Here is a 25,530-nt window from a genome sequence, read left to right on the forward strand (position 1 = left end):
TAAATTTATTTTCCACCATGCAATATATAAAAGACACGAAGGACAGGCCATTTTGCGCCAATTACAACGCTTGTCACGATGCGCACACATTCGCAAATTCCGCGCCCATTCGATGCGGCAGACTGAAATTGCAGAGGATTATCGTTCTCCGTCTCGATACGTTGTCATTCGCTGAAGCCCTATGTAAGGATACTGTTGTGACCTTTGCGTTCGTCTTTATTCAGTGAAATCATCAAAAATGGGTAATTGCAGTGGAATAGCTGCTAAGCGCCTGCTTTTACCGCGGCCTCTCTTGGCTCCATTGCCTAGAAAACAGAGCTAAACATTATGGAGATGTCTCTTCCTGCTACCTAAAAACTTATCTCTTCAAGGGAGTCTTAAATACGCTCAAGGAGTGCTCTCGACGAGACAGAAAATGGGCAGATCAGTCGAATATGTCAGCCTCGCCAACGTGTACCCGTTTCTTCCACTGCCTGCACAGGCTTCATGGCCTAGAAAATGGGTCTTGGAGGAATAATGTGGCTTAAAATCAAGAAAGGCCTATTTTGAGTACTTAGCCCCGTTTCCTAGGCGATTAAGCCTATACGGGCCGTGCAAAAAGCGCCTGAGAAGTGACGATTTTTACCCGAGTAGACTTTTAGCTTTCCATCCCTACAGAACGCACCAACATCCGGGCCGCAGTGGTTCGAGCGCGCGTCCGGGTGGATTGAACAAGAGGCATGTCGTTCTCGGTCTACACGGTAGTGGGCAAGGGCGTTAGCATCCGATATTTGCGGCCAAGATCGCCTATGGACGAAAAGAAGCAATGGCTGTAACAAGCAGTTATCGGAACCCCTCGTACTCGATTTTAACGAGCTTCGGCTGTACTGCTCATGCGATGCGGCCGGGCATTATTATTTTTATCTTTGTTCCTCTTGCCCCTATACGCAATGTAGATATTTAGAGAGATTCGTGGGTCGCCATGGGTGCCTGACGTTGGCCCTATTGGAGGGAGAGCTTCATATGCGATGTCCCCAAGGCACAGGTATTTTTCCGCGATCACATGACCACTATCTTCATTTCTCTCGCTACTTTTATCGTCTTCGAGTGGGATTCGTTCCCTTGTGACCTAGAGTAGCTCTAATGTGCGATCAGGTGACCATCTCTTGCACGCAGTCTAGCGTATCGTGCAACCTTCATAGTCAACGGCTACGGACACTCGGTCGTAAGATGCCGCCAAAAGCTTGAAGACGCCTCTCGGACGTTCTACGCGTGTCTGTGCGTTGGTTTCGAGTAGATGGAGAGGTGTGGTAGCATTCTTTCACAGTTTGGACACATGGAGAGTACCGTGAAGGTAGGAATTAAGGAAAGGGTAAAAGCAGCAGAACTTTAAAAAAAAAAAACGAGGCTGTCTTTACGGCTCCTCTCCGTAAGTATCGCGACTTACGCAGCATAGTGAATCGAAGTAGGCAATTTTTTTTGTTTTGATTTTTCTGGCTAGTCCTGCTTTTTACACGTCCATGAAATGTGACCGATTGATCTAGGCTCATTTCTTATTCAACTTTTAAAAAATGGCTGAGGCTTAGCTTAGGTGAAGCCTAGTCAGATGCGAAGCATATTGTCGCCGAGTTGCATATCGAGCACGCCGCTTGGCTAGACGTTCTTCACGCTCTTCATCAGTCTCTGTAGCACGCCGCAACTTTTGCTTCTCATTCCAACGAGCAGCCCTGTCTCCAGGAGGCATCTCTATCCCGTGTACGCCTAGCCGAGGCAGGCGCACCCCCTTGTATAGACCAGAATTTTGAGCCTCTCCTGGGCGCGGCCATTTTGCGCCGACTGGCGCGCCGCGGTGCGGGCGTTTCTTTGGGGACTGCGGGGCTGCGGCAGTTCCGCGGCCGCGCCTGCATATAGCCGCGCTTCGGGCGCTAAAAAAAACATTGTCGACCATACTTCCGCTGCGTGGCTGTGTTGCAGGAAGTATTAACGTTATCAAAGCGATAACATTGACGCGTTTTAATGACATTTAGTTTGACATTCAGGTTAATTGTGCCGGCGCATAGAACGCGCTCGTGCTTATATCGAATTCCGTCTTAATTGGTGCTCCACCGCAAAGAAACTTTTTGTTCAATATCAAGCATTAGGTGTGCGGCTAGCATGCAGTTCCAATTCCCATGCGCTCTTATTCCTTCCTGCCGGCCGGCCATAAAGCCCCCCCCCCCCTTCCACAAACAGGGCTTTCTTGTCGAAGCGCCAGTTTATCAACACATTACCGCTGTGAGCTCAACTCAGTCGCAGCGCCAACAGAAAACAAATTTTGTTATGGTTTAAGCAACCTGGTGCATAAAAACGTACTTTAGCTTAATTTATCAAAGCTTGAATAGATATGAGCAGCTAATCCAGCTTTCACTAATTCTGAGGTCCGAAGTCGCGTTATTTTATTCAGGAGCTCTCGCCGCGTGTGAGAGCGTTGCGTAGCCGTTTGGCTAAGTGTGGAAAATGTAATGAAATCGCGCATAGTATTTTCATATGAATAAGGTAGATACCGCACCGCTGCGGTGGCTCAGTGCTGACGGCTCTCGACTCTGGCCCAAAAGACGCGGGTTCGACCCCGGCCGCGGCGGCCGAATTTCGATGGAGGCGTAATTCTAGAGGCCCGTGTACTGTGCGATGTCAGTGCACGTTAAAGAACCCCAAGTGGTCGAAATTTCCAGAGCCCTTCACTACGGCGTCCCTCATAGCCTGAGTAGCTTTGGGACGTAACACCTTAATAAACCAAACCAAACTAGCGTAGATACCAACAGCAGAAAGATACTATAGATAAACCTTTACCCCCACATCCTTCTGACATGCGTGCGGAAAAAGCAGCTGAAATCGGTAGCGGTCGTGCTTACAATCATGTGCATGAAATGTGTTTAATGGGAACAAGAGCAAGGTCAGCGCAAGGATGCCGAACACGTACTGGTGATCGAAAACACGCGCTCCGTCGAGACAACCTTCAGTCTGCAGCTCGCCTATCCAGTTACTACTCCACTGAGTCAAATCAATAGATCTACATTCTGAGGCATAAAATTATCATAGATGATATCACACGTAAAAGGCGACAACAAACGACACGACAGCGCAGAAATCTGCTTAGAAGTGCCGGTTTCCAGTCCTTACACTACCTGGTCGACTACCCTCCGATGTCACGTTAACGAGTAACTGCGCACAAGATAACCGCAGTACTGTCAGGAAGAGGGAAAATGTGAGTAGTGACGCACATCACACACCCTCGTACGTTAGCTGATGGAGCACAACAACGGCAGAAGCGAACATGTATACATGTGTTCTACGCGCGGCGCCGGCGCGACCCGCAGTCCCTCGGGCCGCGCGCGCCGACAGATGGCGACTGGTGTCGAGAGTAGGAGCGCGCCCGCAGCCTGCGTGCGAGGGTAAAAAAATCTGGTCTATACCGCCACTCCAGCATCACGTGTTCACTACAGCGCACCTAGCGGCAGGAGCAGGTAACACATTGGTCACGACGCCTCGCGCGACGGCGCGAGCTGGGGCCCCGTTTCTCCTATGTCGTTACGTCACGCATCACGTGGTCCTCCTTGGTCGCGACGCCTCGCGCGACGGCGCGAGCTGGGCCCCCGTTTCTCATCTGCTGTGACGTCACGCACCACGTGGTCATCCTTGCTCACGACGCCTCGCGCGACGGCGCGAGTTGGGCCCCCGTTTTTCATCTGCTGTGACGTCACGCATCACGTGGTATGACATGGAGGTCACGAAAGGTCAATGGTAACGACACCGCCGCGCTCGAGGAGCTGGGTTGGGCTATTTTAGTATGCTTCGCATAAAAATTCGGCTTATAACCTTGAACAGGTTATGAGCCAGGGACGGTTTCTAAGCGCCTGCCCACACACGTGAGTCAAATGACAACATGGGTCATGTTTTCAAATAATTGTGCTTCCAGGCGCCCTTGGAGAGAATGATTGCTAGAAAGCAGGCCAAAGCTTGTGGTATCCATTGGGTGTTGCTCGGTTGGTTTGGTTTATAGGGTTTAACGTCCCAAAGCGACTCACGCTATGAGAAAAGCATTAGTGAAGGGCTCCGCGAATTTCGAACCACCTGGGGTTCTTTAGTGTGCGCTGACATCGCACAGTACACGGGCCTCTACAATTTTGCCTTCATCGAAATCCGACCACCCAGTCCGGGATAGAACCCGCGTCTTTCGGACCAGCAGCCGAGCACCATAATCACTGAGCCACGCGGCGGCTGTTATCGATTGGTATACACGACAACGACTACGTGACAGCCAGCATAAAAACCCGTGCAGATACAGCTACATGGCGCCCTGAAGTTGATAATGCCGTTTGTAGCGCCCTAACGGTGGTATATGCTGCGTTTAACAAACAGAAAACACAGAACTCAGAACGACAGACACACGAATGCGTGTTCCGTGTTTTCTGTATCAGTTAAGCACTATTGCACCACTAGGTAGCACCAACTAGCCCTTGCTCTTGCCTTATCTCAAACGTATTCAACGGAGGCCGCCGCGGTGGCTCAGGGGTTGTGGTGCTCGGCTGCTGACCCGAAAGACGCGGGTTCGATCCCGACCGCGGCGGTTGAATTTCTTTGGAGGAGAAATTCTAGAGGCCCGTGTGCTGTGCGATGTCAGGGCACGTTAAAGAACCCCAGGTGGTCGAAATTTCCGGAGCCCTTCACTACGGCGTCTCTCATAGCCTTAGTCGCTTTGGCACGTTAAACCACATAAACTAAACCAAACCAAACCGTATTCAACGGCCTCGTAACGCTTTCGTGGCGTCACATGCCGAGTTTATCTCGGAGCACGACATCATGCGTCGGAGCGGCGCCGCCTTCTTTTCAGAGAAAAAGCCGCCGCGGCGTGCGCAGTGGTTGCGGCGCTCGCCTGCTGACTCGAAGGAAGCGGGTTGGATGCCGGCCGCGGAGGTCTCATTTCGATGGAGGCGAAACGCTGGAGGCCCGTGTGGACTGTGCGGTGTCAGTGCACGTCAAAAGACCGCACATGGTCGTAGTCAACCAGAGCCCTCCACTACGGCGCCTCTAATAGCCTGAGTCGCTTTGGGACGTTAAGCACCATAAAGCAGAACCAACACGAGGGCTATCAGTAAGGCGCGCGACTCTAAGCTCAAAATGTGCTCTCGCTTTTGCCGCAATCCAAGACGGCGGCTGAGTGTAGTCTTGTATTATCCAATGAAAAAAATTCGAGGGGACACCTAGCTCGGCGTTAAGGTTATGTTGCCATATATTTTTAATGCGTTAATGCCGATAGACGCAGAATTGGCACACTCTATTTAAAATTAGATCCCTGGAAGTGCTCATACCACTCCTCGCGCAGTGCAGCAGTGTTAAGCGATGCACCTTTGCTCTGCGATAGCCGAAGCTCCCAGCGGTGGAGCTTGTGCTACCCAGGTTGCTATTCCCGAGCAACCTATAGCGGCCGATTATTAATTTAACTGCCACCTGCCACGGTACGCAATTTTTCTCACAATGAGATGGGCAGGTTGTGATGACGAGGCAAGGTTACGTCCCCTAGGTGGCCCACCTGCCTGCTGGATTGCTTCTCTTGGGATATTTTGTGGGATTTTAATGCCATAGCGTTAAGGAGCTCATGTCGCCGAAAATGTCAGAGAGACATCCACGAAAAATCCAGAGAGAAGCAACCTAAGAAGCAGGTCGCCCCCTATGTCACATGACCTTGAGGTGTCATCACAACCTGCCCACCGGAATGTGAGCAAACCTGCCCAGCGTGCCAGGTGGCAGTTTATGATTGATCGCTCGGCAAGAGTAACCTGGGTCGTACAAGTCCCACCGGTGGCAGCACCTGCCATCCCAAGGCACTGGCGCATCGCTTAACTGTTGCACCACTAAGCCATGAGGGGCGTGAGGACTCCCAGAGATCTATAGCAGGAAATGATCGATTCTGCATATGCGGGAATCAATCCTTAAGGCTGAGCTTCCCCTCGAGTTCTTTAGCTCACGGTCAACGACACCGAAGCCGACGGCGATGCCCCTGCGACACGATCTCCTTAACGCTCTCGCGTTAAAATTCACCGCCAACTGGTCAACGAATTTTCCTTATCTCTTACTCTCAAATTCCATTGATCCGCGTAAGTTGGGTAGCCTCCTGTGAAGTGATTCCCGAAAAAAAAATTATGTTCTTGGGGTTAAATCGCCGAACATGACATTTCCGACAGCATCGCATTTCTTTGCGGGCAGCTGATCCCATCGCGCGTACACCTACCTGGCTGCGGAACCTTGGTTATCAGGCGTCGACGGTTTGACGCTGCCCTCTAGCTCCCGGGCATCTTCGGCGACCGTGTGAGCCGGAGCCGGTCTGCGGTAGGGGCTCGATCTGCCGGTCTTGAGCCCGCTGGAGGTATCATGGCCTTGCGGGCCGGACTTCCACCGGGCTCCGCTCCTTTGCTCGTCCTCGTAGTCTCTGGATCGCTGGACCCCGCGGGCTTTCGGCCTGGCTGATGCAGTGTCTCTGCTGAGCCTTGGGCTGCTGCGGGACTTGGGCGAAGGCGCTCGAGACTGGAAGTTTCAGTAGCTCATGTAATGCTCACACGACCACAGTACAGTGTGCTGTAAGTAACAGTGCAGTGCGTGAGATAAAGTCCGCGCTCCGCCGCTTTTAATTGCCAGTGGTCACTGGCAAACAAAGCGGGCTAGTCGCCCACTCTTTAACGCGCTGCAGGGGTGACTGCCCTTGCGCATTGTGTCTTTCGCAAAAAAAAAGAAACAAAATATTTATTTTCGGCTTACGGAGGCGAGGTAAGCATCTCAACAATCATGACCGCCTGAGCCCCTACGCGTTTAATGACTCCTGCTCGTTCCCGTTCGGGCCTTTCCTTGACTTAATTGTTTTTGCGCTCGAATCCTCTCTTGGCTCCCAAACTTCCAGCTTTTGCAATAGCATAAATACGAAGTGGATCTATGTGACCTTTAGGCTGGCTGAGGATATAGATGATGTCAAAATTTACCCAAAGGTTGGATTCCTCGTTCTTGTTCTGAATAAATGGGTAACGACAGCCGACTATTGTTCGACATGTTGTTCGTGAAATCATATATACTTCCTTCGTGCCTGTTTGGTCTGACTTCATCCAACCTGACCTGGCCTCGCAATTCAATGCCTTGCCTTGATATTATGCCCACCATGCCTCACCTGGCTTAGCAGCCTTGCCTTGGCCATGACCTTGCCTCTTGTCTTGCCTTACTTAGCCTAACCATGCACCGCTGCCTTGCCTGAGTGAACGCGGCCGCACTTAACCTGACCTACCCTGGCCTGGCTTGCTTCAGAACGCCTGGCTACCTGCCTGCCTGGCCTTAGCTTGTGCTGTGCTTGGTCCGGCTCGACCTGGTCTGGCCTTTCTTGACGTGGCCTACGGCGAGCAGCTGGCGCAAGGCCAGCCGCTCGCCGTGCGACTGTTTGAACTGGGTTTGAATCCAGCTCGGAGCGCCACAGTGCTTCAGTGCGATTTCGGTGCTTCACGGCCTTCCGGCAGCCACGGGGCAATAGGCTACTTGCGCCGTGTTTAAATATCATGAGGTTCGTTTTTTCCACTATCCCACAATCACAATTAGCTGAAAACAAACTGAACTCGATTCCTTAGCAAGAGTAGGTTACATTACTTGGCTATCGCTTTGGCGTGATGAAGTCCACCACTAATGTGGTCATGGTACACTTTTTTTTGCCGTGTCTTCTGATGCGAATATCTGGTTAACATTCCATCAAGCCCAACTCCATCACCAATGTGGCCATGGTACTATTTTACCGTGTCTTCTGATGCGAATATCTGATTAGCATGCCATCAAGCCCAACTCCATCAATGTGGCCATGGTACGTTTTTTGGGGTGTCTTCTGATGCGAATATCTGATTAACGTGCCATCAAGCCCAACTCCATCACTAATGTGGCCATGATACATTTTTTTGCCGTGTCTTCTGGTGCGAATATCTGGTTAACGTGCCATTAAGCGCAGTTTTAGAAGCTGCTCTCCATATTTTTCCCGCGCTGATTTTAACTCACTATTTTAATACTGAACTTGTGTAATATGCTGGTAATCGCTGCGTAAAGCAAACTTGCCGAAAAAGCACACATACCGCACAGCGAACAAAATAGTCGCTGCCTGTACGTGTCTCTTAGTGCAACAGCATCAGATTTCGCATCTTGCGATTTCACATCCTGCGTCTGTCACAAAAGTCACAGATTGATCGAAAGAAGTCACTTGGTCTTGTGACGTCATCGCAACGTGCCCACCGTGGCACTGCACATCATCCGATTTCGCGTCCTGTGTTAGTCACAAAAGTCGCTGACTGGTGTTTAGGGCGTGACGTCATAAGATCACGTAACCATGGCGCGAAAAGCCAAAACTGAAAGGAGGGGAGTGTGCCGCCGGGAAAGGGCGAGACGAACAGGTTGAGACGGGCTCTCGGCAGACACATTAAGCGCATAATTGTGTGTGCAAATAAATACATCACGACTGTGCCAACATTATGTATGAGATGAAGGAACTAAGGCAGACATGTAGCAGCAACGTTGTTTCAAATGCCGTTGCAATCTACGCTTACCGCGGCTTAAGCGCCGCCATTACTTCTTTGTTAAGTTTTTTCAACGGAAGACCAACTCGCCCAACAACATGCTGTCTGCTGTTTGGTCCACACCACGGTGTATTATTACACAGGAAAAGACTGTGCGGGAAAATAACGTCAGTGCAGTCTAACTGGGGTGTGGACCATGGTGTAGTCTAACTAGGGTGTAGACCACGGTGTAATAATACACCACGGTGTATTATTACACCGTGGTTTATTCTTACAGCGTGGTCCACACCCCAGTCAGACTGCACTGGTTTTTCTTTACCCCACACTCCTTTGGGCCGGCAAGTGTGCTTACCGAGTGTGTGGACGCTGATCCTAGCGAAGCAATTGAAGGAGAGGAGCCACCGCCAGGAGCTGCTGCTCCCGGGACGTCTAGGTCATGATCCGGGACAAGAGGAAATCCTCCGCGCCCGCATGGCGATCTTCTGCCCTGTTCACTTTGTGGTGTAGCTGCGTCTTTGGCAAGCAACGAGGCTGCCATGGCACCAGTGGACCTGTCCGTTTCGGGTGAAGTACCTTGTGAACCACTGCAAGCCGGCCCAGAGCCACCTTTCGGCCCCTCTTCACTAGAAGGCAAGGAGCGCGCTGCAGTCCTCGAGGCGGACGAAGAATCCGCTTCGACACCAGCCGCACTTGCGTCTTTTCCTGCAGACTCCATCTTCGCTTTTGGAGGAGCGCTCCCCTGGACGGAAACGTCTGAGCCGAGCCTCTTCGTGGCGTCCTTGGAAGGGGCCTCGACCGTCGCCTCTTTTGCGATAAGGCTTAGCGGCTCGGGGTCGGGAGAAAAGGGCGAACAGTCCTCCGCACCGATGCTGCCTTGGAAAAGGACACCGGCACCTACCGCACTCTATTCTGCCGAGAACGAAGAAGGTCTCTTGTGGACGGAGCCGTCACAAGAAACCACGTCAGGAACAAGGGGTGACCGCGCAGCTTCTGCGGGAGCGTCGAGATCGCGGAGCACTTCTTCGTCTTCTTCAGCGGACTTTGAGTTGAGTGCGCGTGCCATGCCCTTACAAAGCACATCAAAAATTTCTGATTTAAAGTCAATAAGTTTAGACATCGCAATCTGTAGGTACACTTCGAGTTGAGTTTGTGTAAGTACCAGCTATGTTTATGATGCGTTTTGTCAAAAATGTTAAAATGTCTAGAATATCAGTCATTGTTCACATTTCTTTTACATAGCACAGAAGTGCTAACGTGTTACTCTCTGAACACTCCTAAACCACGAGAAACATTAAATATACAACTTTCGCTGCAACGAGCAAGTTACATTCGAGTACGAGAGTACCAGTTACTATGTTTGGCTGTTGACGACGACGAGGGTGCAAATTCTTAGGGTTGGAAAATAGTGCCCACCGCCAATAGGTACGCGCTCAGCCAGCAGCTCCAACGACCTGTCTGTGAGGCAAGTCCGATTATCAAGGCAGCGTTAATGGAGCTTACACTCCATGAACGACGTGAAATAAAAACACACACGACGAATGCTCCGCTTACTAGTATTTTCTTACGAACGATAGGAAACCTTCTAGTCTGCTGACATTTCTTTCCTGCTACGTAATTTCTTAGGCTCTTATCCAGTCTGACACTTATATAAAACATTCTATATTAAAATAAGGATTTAAATCATGTGGTCATAAAAAGAGTAAGCTTTTGACGCAATATTGCAGCGTCTAAGCAAGGCGGCTACCAATACGTAATGAGGGAAAAAGTTACTCGCATGCAGTCAGCCGGTAAAATCGCCTTCTCTGAAGTTTTCAAAAATTATAACCATAGGAGATAGCCTTGAGATGATGTTCACCCATATATTTCACTGAAAGCACTCAAGAGTAGCCAGATGAAATATGTCATCAGAGGAAACGGTCTTTTTTGGTCCGTTGAACTGAGAACTGAAATGTTTTATTCCTATTGCGTGGTTTTGCTTTGCATTTTTCTTAAAAGTAGTGGCCCTATATAGACGGATACAACTCAAGAACCAGGGGGCTTTTCCCCGCCAATGGACCCCCTTTCAGTCAATGGCTTTGGCGAATTCCCATCAGCCTGCTAGCATAACAAAGAGGGTTATGCGGCATTTCCGCACAGCTCTAAATAATGGCGGATTCGAGCAAACTTTTCACCCTGCGCGAGCATACGTATAGAGGACGTTTTTATATCGGGCAAACCGGTAGGTGCTTAAATAATCGTTTACGAGAGCACGCGCGTTCCTTAGAGGAGGCGGGGGGATGAAATCTGCCAGTTCACGGCCGCAGTTTACAGGGCTGTTGCCTACAGTTCAGCCATACTGAGACCATAGGATGAAGATAGGGAAAACTTGAAAGAGAGGTTGTAGAGGCGGTTCCCATCTTACATTCCCAACCGGATGAGTGTGTTAGCTCTCCTTCTGTTTCTCTCCTCCAAAAAGAGTTGGGTTTTCTTGTCACCGGACATTTTGGCTGTTTTCCTTACCTTTTCATGTGCAATTTGTTTTTTTATGCTGTGGTTTAAATGTCATCAATTCCACATGCTGCTGTCTTCTTTCAAGTTTCAGAACTTGGCTGTTATCCTTTTCATGTTCAACTCGTGTATGTTGTCTCAGCCCTTTCATTTCTTCACTTCCACGTGCGGGTTGCCGTCTTCTAAAGTTTGCGAAGACCTGGAGTTGCTTTGGTTGGCATTTTATGTCCCCTTCTTGACTTACTATTAGCTATAGGGTCACATCTATAAAATTCATGATATTTATGATGTTCTGTAAATGAATCTGCTGATCATGATCTTCTATAAAAACCACTATGTTTTACAATACATTTTCAATTGCCAGTACCGCCCCTTGCTATCGTCTAACCCCGACCTGTTTTGTTGAGGTTTTCAGTCCTTGTGTCTCCCCAACTGGCCTACAATTTTACTATCCTAAGTTATATGCAGGAACACTGGTGAGGTGTAGAGAAACGCGCCGCCACCTCCGTGGCATAGCAAGGGCCGGGGCTGTTAAGTCGCATCTTTATTGACTCGTCCGCATTGATAGCACTGCCGCCTCCACTTTCTCACGTTGTCAGGAAGCCTTCGATCTTAACATGAAACACGAGGGAACGGGAAGTAATGTCGAAATAGGGACGTAATGGTGCGAGTGCCGTCGATGTCAGGCAGTGGCCGAGATGGGACAATCGACCCGTCCCTCGCTTCGCAAGTCTGGGAAGCCACTGTGCGTAGCAACTTTAGAAGAGCGACCAAAGCCCAGGCTTTGAGGGTCGTTCGCGAAGGATGAAGCTGCGAGGGGGTTACAAATTATGATTTGGTCTTAAGAAATCCTTCCGTAGCACGTCAGATAACATAGCTATTAACGGATACTTGGTTAGTTCTTTATCATCATGATCATCATCAGCCTGACTACGCCCACAGCAGAGTAAAGTTCCTTAAATAAAGCCCTACAGCCCGAAGCTTTTTGTTGTGCGCGCGCGCGCGCGCGCGCGTGTGTGTGTGTGTGTGTGTGTGTGTGTGTGTGTGCGCGCGCGTGCGTGCGCGTGTGTGTGTGTGTGTGCGTGCGTGTGTGTGTGTGTGCATGTGTGTGTGTGCATGTGTGTGTGTGTGTGTGTGTGTGTGTGTGTGTGTGTGTGTGTGTGTGTGTGTGTGTGTGTGTGTGTGTGTGTGTGTGTGTGTGTGTGTGCGTGCGCCAGCGTGCGCGCGCGCACACACACACACACACGCACGCACACACACACACACACACACAGCGGGCGAGCGGGCGGGCCTGCACGCGCGCGTGACGCTGCGGTGTGCGACGTCTTTCTGATTCGCCGTTATGATGGCGTCCTGAAATGACTGAAAAAGCACCGGCTCTTCGGGGTCGGCGGATTTAGGGAAAGAGTGAATATATCAATTGGATTTTCTCAGTGGTAGTCACTTTATCTCGCAGAAACAAACGGAGCTTGCGTTCCCAAACCGGTTCTTCAGGTAACGTGCGCATATGTAGCAACGAAAAGAAAGACAGGAAGAAACGGAGAAGGAATGTGCACGGCTAATCAAAGGCTTTCACCCGTCCTTCTACGTTTAACTTCGTTAAAACAATTTCTTGAATGCAAACCGTTAAGTGTCATCAACCCTCGATCAATGCCATTGCGGGTGCCCAACATATGAGTATCCGAAAAATCAATATCTTTCAACGTAAATGCTATGGAAGGTGGACATTTACAATAACTTCCACATTTTGCAGAATTCTTCGCAGATTTTGCGCGCCGTTTATGTTTTTGTGTGGCCAATATTTCAAACGTCTCCCAAACGTGGTGAACATTTGCCGGTGCATTTTTTGCAGTGCAAATCAAGATTACCATTAATCCCAGCACCAGTATCAGTTTGTCGTTAGCGCATTCTTTCCTTCAGACATTGTCCTGTCCAAACCATGCCACACAGGACGGGGAAGAATTTTTGCCTCTGTGATAGATGAACCGTAGCAAGACCTAGTAGGAGCAAACACGGAATCTTCAGGAGACATTGAGGATTTTTTCTACTCGATCCCTCACGACGAACTAATCTCTGAGGGAACTTACTGACGAGTGTGGTGAATTGGCCTTTGAAACAGAATGTGGAATTCCAGAAAACAGCTATCCCACGAAACTGGACGACAGAATGAGGACACACCACGAGCGCTCGTGGTGTGTTCTTCTCTTTCTGTCGTCCTATTCCTTGCGCTAGCTGTTTTCCTGGATAACCAACAGGCCCGAATTCACCCATTATGGATTTCAAAGGTAAAGCTTTTTGGCGATAGTTCCTATATGCTAATCATGGAGTTTAATAACACTCGGGAGCAATTAAATACGCAAAGCAGCTTGCGTAGCCCACCTCCTCTGAGACGGCGGAGGAAGCGGCAATAGCCTTAGCTATAGCGAACACGCGTGCTGATATTATATTCAGCGACTCCAAAACAGCCATTCGCAATTTCGCGAGGGGCCGTATCACATCTACCTCACTCCGCATCCTTCAAAACACCCGCCTTCCGATTAGAGAAGTTGAATTGATCTGGGTCCCGGCCCACTCGTCTAATCCGGGGAACGAGGCGGCTCACGCGCAAGCCCGAGTTTTCGTCGACCGGGCAGTGAGCGCGAACTTCGACCAGAATTTCACGAGGGACGGGTTAATCTCATTTCATGACATCACCCATCACTTTAGGCTGGAGATGCGCGCATATCCCCCTCCCCACAAGTCGTTAACAAAAGCGCAGGAAGTCACCTGGCGCCGTCTTCATACACGCTCTCTTCTCAATCCGGCTCTGCTTGCCCTCATGTACCCTGGCCAGTACGATCCAAACTGCCATAAATGTGGTGAAAGGGCCACCTACGACCACATTCTGTGGAATTGCGCAGATGATCCGCCTCCGGCGGAGTTGATACAGCTCCCTTCTCCCGAGCGGTGGGAGGCCGTGCTGGTCAGCTCGGACCCCAAGATCCAAGTGCGGGCAATCGAGCGGACCAACGAGGTCGCCGCTAGCCATGGGCTAGCGGCCATCTAGTACGTGCCTCCGCAACCTGCTCTCGAAGCAATAAATGTTTTACAATCCAATTGCGTAACCCAAGTGCTTGGAAGCGTATCTTGCAAAGTTGCTCGCTTTCAAGTTTTCTGGATGGCGCGTGGGTGGTGCGAATTGTCAGGCATGTTGATGACTTTTACGGCGGAAGCCTTTAATGCCTCATCGTTATAAGCAGGAGCAGTCGACAGAAAGGTCACGCTTTTCAGTTGGTCGAAACGGTCCTGACGTCACAGTGCGCGAATTTCAAACTGGGCCAATTCTACTTTGGCTAGTAACCATGCAATCAATTAAAGGGATCGTATAGTGATGCTCCAAGAAAGTGGGACTGAGTTTAGTTAATTGCCTAATTATCCAATTAGCCTAATTAACAATTCTAGTCAGGCCAGATAAATAAATAAAACCGAGTAGGAAATTGGTAGAGTTCGGGAATCAAACCCCGTTCTTCGGCGTGCGAGACAAGCATGCTATCCACTCCGCCATGACAGCTCGATGCTTTAGAATGGTGGTGGTGGTGGTGAAAACTTTTATATTGTAAAAAAAGAGTTTGGGAGCCACAGAGTGGCCCCGCTACATGGTCGGCGTCCCTAGTCCGGGACACCGCACGACGAGGCCCCGTCTCTCGCCCGTTTCACCAGAGCCCTTTGGGACTCAAGCGAGGAGCAGTTGAGGAGGGCAGTCTCCCATGCCTCTCTGGAAGGGGTAGGGGAAGGGGGGAGGTGGGGATTTTGAGTACATTCCCACACCATGTGGAAGATATCACAGGTCTCCCCACAGTGTGGGCATCGCCCATCCGTGTTAGGATCGTAATGTTTTATTATTGCAGGACAGAGTAGAGTACCTGTCTGCAGGCGCCTTAAAGTTCGCTCCTCCGTCTTACTCAGCCCTTTTGCAGGGGCCGGGAAAAGGCGGTGGTTGTCGCTATAATGTGTTAATATTTCCCTGAATCGCAGCAGCGGCTGGTTAGTCTCCGAGCCAGAAGAGCTGGGATGAGGAGCCCGGTGAGTAAGCGCTCGGGCAGCCGCGTCAGCGGCCTCATTACCTCGTAAGCCCTGGTGGCCAGGAGCCCAAATGATTCGTTTGGGTGTTGGATCAGTGGCAGTCCGTCGTAGAATACAAGCAGCTAAGGGGGAGATCTCCCCTGCCAAGTAATGTTCACATGCTTTTCGGGAGTCCGTGATGATTATTCTCGAATTGGCGTGGGCGGCAGCAAGCGCTATCGCTACTTCCTCGGCCCGCATTGAATTCGGGGCTCGAAAGGAGAGTCCATCAACGTGCATTTCCTGGTGAACGACAGCGGCCGAGTAAAATCCCGTGGGCGATGGCCCTGCTACGTCTACATAATATACACCGGGTCGGGAGCCGTGTTGTCTCTCAAGAGCCCGAGCCCGCGCTTGTCGTCTGTTTTCATGCATGTCGGTGTCCATGTTACGGGGGAGCGGGGAGACCCAGAGCATATGGCGCCATAGTACTGGGATACGCTCCGCCTCCTCTGGAGTGCAGTCGTGTTGGATGTGTAAGCGGTTTAACAGGCGGCGCCCAGGAGCCGTCTGCGTGAGCCGCGTGTATTGGTTCACGAGGTGGGCCTCTCGCAGCTCCTGGTAGGAGTTTAGCACCCCCAATACCTTGAGTTTGGCATTAGAGGTAGCCACCGGGAGATCCAGGGCTCGCTTAGTTGCCTTGCGGATGATGGCGTCTATTCGCGCCTCGTCTTGCTTAGTAGTGCGGAGATATGGCACGGCGTAGAGGATCCGGCTAGTCACGAAGGCATAGACGAGCCGAAGCGCGTCCCTGCCCCGCAGACCACCCCGCTTGTTGGAAACGCGGCGGATCATGCGCCCTACCTGTTCGCCTACTCTCTTGAGTTTCGCAATAGTGGAGTCCGGTCTGAGTCTCTGGTGAATGAAAAGGCCCAGGATACGGAGCTCCTCCACCTCTCTAATAGGACCTCCTGACAGAGAGATGTGTATTGCTGTCCTATCCTTTGGGTTCGCTCTGACATGCAGAAGCTCTGATTTCGCTGGAGCACATTGGAGCCCACAGTCATTAGCATACGCATCGACTATGGAAGCAGCCTGCTGAAGGCGGTCCTCCATGTCTCCAAGGCTCCCCTGAGTGTTCCAAATTGTAATATCATCTGCATATAACGCGTGTTGAATGCCTTCCACCCGGGCCAATTGGCTTGGGAGGCGCATCATAGCAATGTTGAACAGGAGCGGTGATAACACTGCTCCCTGAGGGGTACCCCGTGTTCCCATCATGTAAGGGCCGTATTCCTCGCCCTCAATCCGAAGAAAGGCCTGGCGATTAGACAAGAAATCTCTTACATACGCGTAGGTCCTAGCCCCACAATCGGTAGAACTCAAGTTGGCCAGGATGCTTCCGTGTTTCACATTGTCGAAAGCCCCTTTCAGATCAAGGGCGAGGATGGCTTTGTCATTGTGTTGCATAGTCGTGGGTCGTATTACATCCCTGTGCAGCTGGAGAAGGACATCCTGTGCAGACATGTGAGGGCGAAACCCGAACATGGTGACTGCAAAGAAGCCCTTACTCTCCAGGTATGGAGAGAGGCGATCCCGTACCATCGTCTCCATAAGCTTGCCCGCACATTAGGTCAGTGATATGGGCCTCAGGTTGTCCGTATTCACGGCCTTACCTGTTTTAGGGATCTAGAATGAACAAAGGCGCGTCTAGTGAATACGGTGTCTTCGCTCACTCCCATCCTCCTCCTTTCCCGTTAAGGCGAGGTTCAGGTGTCCACCCAGATATGCGAGACAGATACATTTCCTTTCCTCAAAAACCAAATTACCGACGAGCAAGGCGTAGAACCGAACGGGCGATGGCGTTCTATGGACTCTCTGACAGCGTTGCAAGACGCTGTCGCGTGTCACTCCTAGAGGCGAAGCCTAAAATCTTAACAAAGCATAAGTGACACAAGCAGCAACACCGAGCTTAAGGCTTTCGCGTCACTGTTCTTTAGGCCAACAAAGTGCCCCCCTAAATTTTTTAGTGGGTTTAAACGTCAGACCCAATGACTACTATAAGGATTTAGTATACGACACATTGGGTGCATTTAGGTGCCTCTCATTAGATCTGAAGTTACTTACGAGTGCTCACACCAAACTCGATCCACTTTCCTGACTGTTACTAAAAGTTTCGGAAGAAAGTTATATGTGCTGGATGTGCCCAACAGGAAGTAAAAAAAGGACTGTGACGTTGTAATTGCGAACACTCAAAACTTGTCAAGAGAGGCGTTGCGAAGGCTTCATTCCAAGACATTGCAAAAAAAAAGATTTGCTGTCATATACTGTGTAAATAAGTGTAACTACGAAGGCCAAAACCTTGCCTGATTCGGGCTTCCCATCAAGGATAATGACAAAGGTGGCTCAATTTTCGCAAGGGAGATGAGTGGCACTGTCGAGAAAGAAAAGGAGAAAGATAATAGTGGCCAAGAAAATAAAATCAAGGTGCCCCTTATTTGGACAAAGGGGTGCACATTGTTAAAAAAAATTACTGGCGGCTTAGCATTCCTAACCACGAAATATTGTTTGAATGCACAGTTCTTTTCAGGTGGGCACCACCGCAGTGCACCTGCAAGCGCGATTAATGTTTCCACTGACACAGGGAGCCAGTTTTGCGCGTCTTCAACTTTTTCATCGTCAGTGCCAATTTAGACAATCCTCGCCGGCGGCCTATGCTCGTGTGCCGGTTTTCTGCAGCAATGTTGTTGACGCCAGCGTATGCTGCGGACATCTCTCTGTCACTAACCACATAGCTCAAAGCCCAAATATTAGTTGATGAAAAAGCCGATGTGCAATGCACAACGCGAATGCATGCTGCTGTTTAACATCAGGCGTGATCGGCTGGGGCCACAGTCTAGTGCTCTCGTGCACTGGCCAGCGAAGCTCATCTGTTCGCTCCGACGGGGATCGGAAACTCAGTCGCGGCCACACTTGTTTTATCTATTTATGGCTTTTCTAAGGTCAACCTCAAGGCCAAGCGTCACAAAAACCGACGAGCCGGTATGAACTCGTAAAGTACTACTTCCGCTCTAAAAAGTCGCCATCAAATTGAGTGATCTAGTTTGTGCTCCCTGAGAATAGCTACGTGCCAGGAAGGAATAAAGGACGAAAAGATAGGCATCTAAATGCTCCGGTCCGTGTGTGTACTGTAGGGGGGAAACTTTTCCCGAAACCACGCCCGAAAGCGTACTTTCTTGTCCCTTGCTGGAGGCAGACAGCCACGTCAGAGTCAGCGATCCACTCCCTCGCGGCTCCTGCCAGCCCGGAGACAATGGCCGCTGCCACAATGACGATGGCTTTTCCTAGTCACCTCTCCTTTATTCATAAAGTCTCTCTCTCTCTTTCTTTCTCTAGTCAATCTCGGTCAGCGTAAAGTCTTGAAACTAGATCTTCGAAAACATAGCCCAAAAAGGACTCGGACGACACAGAAGTGGACAGGACAGGCGCTGTCCTGCCCACTTCTGTGTCGTCCGCGTCCTTTTTGCGCTATGTTTTCGAAGAACTGTTAGTAACTAGCCCAAACCAAGCTACTGCTACTTGAAACTAGACTCTGGCTATCCTATGGCAGCGTCGCTCACTCCACCAGATGAGCTGCGGGAGTGCCGGTGATACTTTGATTTGAGCTAGTAGGTTGTAGCATAACATGTTTACGCGAAAGGCGTACTGGCGCTAAAAAATGGCTGAGGCTTAGCTAAGGTTAAGCCTAGTCAGATGCGAAGCATATTGATGGCTAGGCTTGGTAATACATGGCTTTCCTTGGTTGAATACTTGGTCATTTTAATACAACCACTAGAAGTGTAGCAAGGATTGCCGTGGCAGCTATATACGGGATCATAGGTGAATTCAATGCAGAGTGTACAACCGCTGCCCCAGCCCCGGCTACAACAGCATTCTTGGCACCCATGGAAAGTACATTGGAAACACCCTTAGTTATTCCACCACCGCCACCATTCCCTATAGACTGTATTGATGTACCCCCAGCAGCAGCAGGCAGCGCCTCTAATGTGGAGCCTCCACCGCCGCGGCCGACCGCGCGAGCCGGCAGCCCATCTCTCCTCTGCTGTGACGTCATGTTGTCACGTGGTGTCACGTGGTCACGGTGGTAGCTCCACCGCCGCGCTCGACGGGCTGTAGTGTAGCTCTAGTAATATGCTTCGCATAAAAACGGAGACAAAACACGCAACAAGACACGACAGCCTGTCTTGTTGTGTGTTTTGTCTCCGTTTTTTAGCGCCAGTACGCCTTTCGCGTAAACATGTAGTGCTGGTGACGTCGCCCGCTGTGGGCGCTGGCTAAAAAACAACGAACGCTCAACGAATTGGTCAGTACCATCTGCACTTTATTCGCGAGCTAGAAAACTTGGAACCGGGGGCCCTATATGTAGGATAAACATCTTTGTACAGTCGTGACATCGACCTCCTCCTGCTCTTCCGAGCTCTGCACTCCACATCAACCCTTCGAGCAGAGGCCTGCGGCTCCCAACCTTGGAACGGGGCCATCCGAGGGCCCCACTTTTAACAACGCAAAGAATTAAGGCATTGCAAATTTATTCGTGCAGGTAACTATGGGAATAACAAAACTGTCTCAGGGAAGTGCGGCCATGTCCAAATTTTTGCAGGGAGCGTTCAGATGCTTAACAAAAGGATTGATGAACTTGAAGATCGACGATTTTTGCGTCTCTTCGCAAGGAGCCCACTCGTTTACACTTTCTCTTTATTTTTGAAGAACGCTTGGCGCACCTGCGTACAACCCAAGATTCTCAAATGGATGTGGCCTAGCTTACTTTCTTAGAGAGCAGATCATTCAAAGACCATTCTAAATTTTTGTTCGCTTCGAGCGTAAGCGCGCCCTGAACAGTGTGTACTCAGGCTAGGAACTCAAAATCTTGGGACTGGAACAACATTGCAGAGCTTCGAGGAGCAACGCGCCTCGCGAGCAGCTGCAGTGACTTACCCGGTGATTCGGGTCTCTCAAGGAAAGTTACAATTACTATTGTCCATCACGGCTGACAGCAAGAGATCCTGTTCACTTGGTGCAGTGCATGACATAAAAGCGCCCGTTTGGGATTCTTCACTTAGGCGATAGAGCTAAGGGATCATGGCAAACTGGCGGCTTCTGATCACGCTTGCCGGCTGTTACGCAGTCTCGCAAGCGCGCTTCGATAGCGGTAGATATATAAAGCGTTCATTGGTGAGAGAAGGCCTTGATCCATGTGATCACAAAAAAAGTAAGCTCTCGGTACAATATTACCGCGTCTATCGTCTATGGCTCGTTGCGCGTAATCCCGTGCGGCAGAAGTACAATGTTTATCGCATAAATACTTCCTGTTATATACCCGAACTTAAACTTCCCGAGATGCATGAAACAAAAAGTTTTGTATAACTCTTCTGTGTTCTTTTATCATATCGAACCATGTTGATCAATACAGAAGCGAAGAACAGCTGAAGGACTTATGAGAGAAAAAGGGCTCATTCTTATATTCTTGCTCTCTCTCCTTGCCTAGGCGTTAGAATAGCTGCACAAGGAGCTGTCCTCGGCACCAAATGGGTGGCAAGTTGCACGCATGTCTACATGAATTATCCAATAAACATCACGCTCGCTCAAAAGGTAAGACAATATTGGGGTCGGCGTTAGCTTTGGTGAATGCTGGAGGAGGAATGAAATGATTTCTGCAATAATGCACCGGTTGCGTTCTATACGCGCTACACGTCACCCAACGATGCAGTTTAAATGCAGCCGGGACAGTTGAGAGATAGCGTGAGAGGAAGCGAAATAAACAGAAGCGCTGATTGCAATAAACATTAATGTTCGTTGCGATTTCCTACATCACATAGATTGAAAAGGCTGCAATGGACGCGATAACTTCAGCTCTTACTTCGCATGTGCCGACGGCAATCACTTTTCGCCCGACACGCGAACATAAAGCAGTGCCTATAAAATTATGAGAACTCTTAGGTCACATTAGGAATGCGGTGCGAGAGAAGTACACTTCACATATGTCGCAGCCTCTGTTGCAACTTGTGTGTTTGCGGCAATTTCTTTGCATTTTCGGCCCATCAACGCCGGTATTTGAACTTCTAGCTCCAGTAGCACGCAGCTACTACTGTACCTGCTGCTGCAGGGTATCATCAGCAGCTCTCATCTCTATTTTAAATGCTTCCAATTAACTAACATATAAACGTTGGTGTTGTGTTGGAGTTTATGCCCATAAAGAGCCGAGGTAGCACACAGCCAGTCACTGTATATGCAAGTGACAAAGTTAACAGGGGACTTCAGAGAAATTGTCATTCATTTTTTTTTTTGTTATTCGATGCAGTTATCTGGGCTCGTGCATCACCCTTCTGTCCTGAATTTTCACTCGTTTGCTAGACAAGCACGATTTCTGGCGCCCTTGACAAATCTTTCTTTCGCTTTAATGACGACCGTTTCAAACATTAAGCGCAAGGTTTCGACAGGACATCGTTTTCAAAGGAACGCGTTGTGCTATAATACCAGTAGAACGTCAATTAGTGTCTATACTGCGTCGGCCCGTTTCCAACAGGTACAGTCTTTGTCAAAAGTAACCAGGCTGCAGGGTTTGCTTCTAGCTTGTATAGTGGAGCCCTTGTGGATTTCCTAAAGAGCGAAAGGTGTTGGAAGGTAAGAAAACCCCCAGTCCTTACCTTGAGGTGAAACCATGCTACTGAACCATCCGCTCAGGACGATAATAATCAAAGAGAACGGGAAACACCCGTCTAAAATCGGATTGTAACATCCTGTATTTACCGTCCACTAGTCTAAAGCTTTTTCATCCCTAAAGTGGACATTTTTCTAGGCGTGTTTTCAGGTAGTAAAACTATCGACCCATTTCTGCTGTACACGACCTGGATGAAAAACAACGGCCAAAGTGCCTGTAAGTCGGTAGCGAAAAGCCGTAGAGGTATGTGAAAGTTTCAACACTGATGTTGCCGTGTTGACTAGGTGCAACTTTTAGCTCAAAATTTGTGCCCTCTTTTCTGAGTATCAATGTTAGTTGGCCCACGCAAGCGGAGAGAAGGCCGCCTTGTCAAAGTGCAAGAGAACTCAGCAGAAAATCGTTTTGTACAAATATCTCCGAACTAATTACAGATGGAGACTATAGAGCAAAAAGACTTTTTTTTTACGGTAGCAAGTTACTAATCTGAAGCTTTCAAACAGAATCTGCGGTAGTAGATTTTATTACACCTGCTCTATGAGAACATAGGCGTAAAGATCACACCATGCTTATGAAGCTGTAACGCAAATATTTGAGCTTTAGCTGTGGTGTGGAAGCCTTGATGCTACTGGCCAGGTAATGTCTTTGCGCATTGTGAAGTTCACCAGACGAACCGTCGCAATCTGCACCCTCACCAAACCAAGAGCATGTGGTGTCGCTACTCACGCAGCAGCCTTTGGCACCATTACAAGGTCTGTGGTGCGGACGGCTCCGACAATGGCGAAACCGAGCAACGAAGTAAAAATTGATAACGCTCTAAAGATTTAAACACAAAGAACTGCTGCTATATTGTAGAAAGTACTATCCACGTCGCCCTTCTCTAGAGCGCTCAAGCATAAAAAATGACTCCTTGTCGCAGCTTCAATGATTTTGAGACAACGCGTGCACGGAAGTAGAGCTCCATGTTCTTGCAAACAATGTGATCACTAGTACTTGGCTCTCAAACTATAGTATACCTACTTGCCGCCTTGTTCTGAATGTGACAATTAGTACACCATCTTAACTCAAGCAATATGCCGTAGACTTGGAGAAATTAATTTTCTGAACTAAAAAGTTTGCTCAACGACATTACACGGTTTTTAAACGTACGTTAGCATGTGCAGTACGCTAACCAAGAATACAACTTTTTTTCGTGGTAAAAGCGCGACCTTTATAGAGCAACCACTCGTAAAGGCTTACTGCCTACGAGTTCAGAATATCCGCAAAAAGTGCAAAGATCAAACGAAGTTTTGCACATGTTAGAAGCATCTTGAAACTTTTCTGGCGTTTTTCATCAATTCTAGATTGGCAGGAACTACTGCCTTCCATTCCGAATGTGCTACGACAAGTATGGACACTTCTACAAGCCGGTAAGAAGTGAAACATTTTTTCTCATTAACGTGATAAGAAAAATCATTAGAAGAACGCTGAAGAAAAGATTTCATTTTTTATCGAAAATCTATTCTATACGTAGTTGCGCATTGTTTACAGTGCGCATCTTGCCAAAATATGTCTGATTTCAACGTGCTTATAGAACAGAAAAAAGAAACATAAGAGCGCTTATAAACTGCTGCTAAAGAATTCGAAAAATTTTGAATAAGTAAGGTCGCACAACTTTCCTGCCCGGGCAATACGTTGTCGTCACTAGAGAGACCTGAGTACGACTACGTAGAACATTTTAAACTTAAAATGTGACTGCACATGAACTTACCATAAACTTCTCTTCGGCCTAATGCAAAGCTTGTAAAGCGCGACCCTAGATGTGAAAAGCTTGCCAGCAAGAAATTAATAAGACCAATTATTGAATAAGTTAAGATCGCATGCACACCGCAACTTATCGCCGTGAGTTGAATCGAGTTAAACGACTCACTTCTAGACACCGAATGATGCATTCAGATATAGATTTTTTCCGAGGGTGATTAATGGATGCAATCCACTGCCAAGTCCAGTCGTCATTTGTTCCTGCGTGAGTGCTTCTGCCGCCAGTTTAGATAGTAAAGCGCGGCTGGAGGGGCTGAAATTTAGTGACGGTGTCCTGCGCTCAGCAACCGAACGCTGCAGGCACGAATTGTATATCCAAGAACCTGACTTGCAAAAAGCAGGCATTAAAGAACTGGTGCAAACGCGAAATATTTTATTGACGCGAGTCACGAATTCTACTGTGTCTTGGCATAGAATGATTCTCAGGCTGTTCGCTTGCGAATACTATTTGGCCTGCCCTTTCACATGCTGCACTGAGTCGACTGTGAGAGCAATTGCCTTCGAAATAGGAAAGCAGAGGAATGCTCTGTATATGTTCTTGAAAAACGAAATTGTCAACCCTCAACTCTTTCGCCATTTTCTTCAGTTTTTCTAAACGTGTATTGCACGAAAATTTTAGGACAGCAATCTCAGTATAGGCACTCAAGGCCTTTTGAGCTGTTTTGCGAAGGGTGATGCAGCGGTTAGCATTCAATGGCTTAAGCGACACCGCCCAGGAAAAAGTATCTTGGTGCAGTAGGCATATAAATACAGTAAGATAAGCCCTCTACAAAGGAAAGGAACATGGTCTTTAGTATTTTGGTTCACCGCCTGATTTTTTTTCGCTGACTCTGCGGCGGGAAGGCGTCGTACTTCACTGGAGGTTTCACTCACTGCACACGAGATTCATTTTAACTAATTTCAGGAGCGGTGATTTTTGCGCACACAAGAAAAGTACCCCCGCCAGTGCTACGGGAGGCTAATCTTTCATTCAAGAGTAGCTTCTCTTTTTCTTCAATCTTTTCTTTTTCCTTCTCTCTCTTCAGTCTCCTCCGTGACGATCTGCTGAGACGCGATTCGATTCACTTCATCATTCACTTCATCACTGTCTTGCGCGGGAGCCTGCGGGCAGCACACACAAGCTTGGTTTCGCTGGTGCGGGCAGTGCCGAATTTCCTCACGTCATCACTACTTATACTCTAGCGCCAACAGAAATCGGTACCTGCAGAGTGGAACTCCCAACAGAAAGAGCTCTGCGCAACCAAAAACGGTTCCCGGCATTGCGGTGCGCGCTGACTTAAGAATTTCTTTTCACGCCTTCGGAAAGGTGGACCGATAAAGGCTTCACACCTTTCTGCAATGATAGTTTTCGGCTAGAGCTCGTGCCATGTGGCGTACACACATCGAGTGTTGCATGCATAGAATACATGTGCGAAAAAAGCTCTTCATGACTGTGCACAACTCGATCTTTTAGAATATGACGGCATTCAAGAACAGCGTCAACAAGTGCTTGCGGAACTTCTACGACGTGTATACAAAGCTGAACCCGGTAAGATTTTTGTGCCATGTAGACTTCGTATCATTTTAATTTCTCTGCCACTGTGTGTTTCATTCTTTCGTTGTGATGATGGCAGTGTCGATATTAGCGTTTTTATTTCCTTAATATACCTAAGTGGACAGTGTTCCCACAACAGCAAGATTACTTTCTTCACCCGTGGCCATGAGCACCAATTAGTCGTTGTAGGTAGGGTAAATAAAGGGTGACAGTATTTTTTTTTCGCAGCTAAACACAAATACCCGCATGAGCTGTCTCACATGGGTCCACTGAAGCACGTTTCTATTAGCGCCATTGAATTACTCCTTACCGCTTCACCCTGCATGGGAGCCACTTTAATATCTGACGGCACATGAAAACGTTTAATGAAAGCTTCATGTTTCCAAAAGGATAGTATGAAAGTTTCA

Source organism: Amblyomma mixtum, chromosome 10 (assembly GCF_055824585.1).
Source record: "Amblyomma mixtum isolate Tamu chromosome 10, ASM5582458v1, whole genome shotgun sequence".
Lineage (NCBI taxonomy): Eukaryota > Metazoa > Arthropoda > Arachnida > Ixodida > Ixodidae > Amblyomma > Amblyomma mixtum.